This window comes from Chlorocebus sabaeus, chromosome 8 (assembly GCF_047675955.1).
Source record: "Chlorocebus sabaeus isolate Y175 chromosome 8, mChlSab1.0.hap1, whole genome shotgun sequence".
Classification (NCBI taxonomy): Eukaryota; Metazoa; Chordata; class Mammalia; order Primates; family Cercopithecidae; genus Chlorocebus; species Chlorocebus sabaeus.
In genome coordinates this window covers 84,512,340-84,514,341 of record NC_132911.1, presented here as the reverse complement: position 1 = coordinate 84,514,341, position 2,002 = coordinate 84,512,340, and the positions used below count along the sequence as shown (strand labels likewise).

At 41.7% G+C, this 2,002-nt stretch overlaps 1 pseudogene; it reads left to right on the top strand.

The window, feature by feature from the left end:
* The first annotated feature begins 1,236 nt into the window (after positions 1–1,236).
* On the top strand, positions 1,237–1,697 carry LOC119624802 (OCIA domain-containing protein 2 pseudogene; annotated as a pseudogene).
* Positions 1,698–2,002: the final 305 nt, after the last annotated feature.

Genomic DNA, 2,002 nt, shown 5'->3' with positions numbered 1-2,002 from the left:
GTCCTCATGTCTGCCGCCACCCGCCAGGCCCTAAAGGTCACACCTCGCTGCCTACTCCCCACATAATTCTCTGCATCTTTTCTGACCCTATATCCCTGTGTTCTCTAACTAGAGGAACCCTTACCTGTGTCCTCTGCAACTCACAATGAATCATTGGCCAAAACTCAGTTTAGAGAACTAAGTCTAACTGTCTTTCCATTAAAGCAAAGCCATTCCCTGTTAACCAAGAATTACAGGTGACAGTGAATGGCTTGCTTTCTATTTCAATTATTTATTGCTATGTAACAAATTGCCCAAACTTAGTGGCTTAAAACAACAGCCACTTTGTTTGCTTTCTAGCTTCTGTAGACTGATAGCTCAGCTGGCAGTTCTCGGTGTCTTTCAAAAGATGCCTGGAACTAGAGGCTCCAGGAAGCCCCACCAGGAGGCCGGCCTCCTCCCTCTCCAATGCAAGACATGTGGTCTCTCTGTGTGGTAGTTTGGGGGTCCCAGAAGAGACGGAAAATGGAAACTTCCAGGCCTTCTCAGGACGTAAGCCAAGAGTTGCTACAGCGTCACTGCTGCCACCTTCTATTCATTAAGCAGTCTCAAAGCCAGGCCATATTCAAGGAGAGAAGAAATAAATTCCACCTCTGAAGGGTTGGGGGTGGTGATAAAGAATTTGCAGTCTTTTTAAACCCATCCCAGTTTCTCAAACAGGAGAGTTCCTTTTAGTTTTCTATGCAGAACACTTTGAGAGTTTCTAAATCTATTTACTATTCTTTGGGATAGACTTAAGTTCCCTGGGTAGAAAAAGTGTGATGTTTCCCCAGAGCAGTACAACATTGAGGTCAGGAGCTGGTTCAGACACACCGTAAGTGATTATAAAATTATGCACACATGAGTACATATAAATACTACTTGCCTTTCAAACAACACACTGAAATCCAAGTTTTACAACCATAAACCTCACTTTGAAGGCGCTCTCACATTCTCTACTTTCTTAGAAATTAAAATTTATTTTCCAGTCCAGGCTGTGGCAGTCACCGAGGAAGGAGGCCAGCTCAGCTTGACAGTGCCAGGGACACGGCCTTGGGGAACACCCCCCACAGACTGTGAGTTCCTTCAGCAGTGATTGTGTCTTATTCTTCTTCACGTCTATGTATGCCCTTGCCTGACATGTAACAGACACTCAGCACTGGGTCAAGGAGTAGGCCGAGCACACTCAACTGGAAGAAAAGCAAACATGAAGTCATCATGGCCCCAATGTCTACTCATGGAAACCAAGAGAAAGGTCCCCATTTGCCACCACCAGGCAAGCAGGGCCTGTTGTTTTATTAAAAAAACTGCACATTCACAGAGGAGAGATTTCAAACACTATAAGACGATGTCAAGAAGAAAGTTTCTGGAAGAGAGCTCTGCCTTTTTCTCCTGTAAGCATGTTCGTCACCCAGGGACTGTTCTGCCAACGTTATTTAGCAGCTAATCCAAGATTTGGATCATTGCCTAAAGTTACACTTGTTGGTATCTTGGGATTTGGCCTTGGAAAGGTATCATACATGAGAGTATGCCAGAGTAAATTCCATTTCTTTGAAGATCAGCTCCATGGGGCTGGTTTTGGTCCACAGGAGAACAGGCATTGATTGCTTACCTGTGAAGAATGCAAAATAAAGCATAGATTCAGTGAGAAGGGAAGTTCACAGCCTTTGGCTTCCTAAACTCTGTGTCTGTGATTTTTGAAGATATTTTATCCTCTGAATTGTATGCATTTGAAATTTCAAGTGTAGTTTTAAATATTTTATTTTAAATATTTTGTTCCACTGGATGTACTTCACTTCTAGTATTTATTTACAAGAAGTATTGTTCCACTTCAAGTGGAATAAAAATTATTTTCTAATCAGTAAAAGCATTTCTGTCCACACCTTTAAAAGTTAAAATTATAAATTATAAATTATAAATGTATTCACCCCAGATAAATGTAAGCAAATAAAATACATTGTGTAAATTAACCTAGCATGGGAAC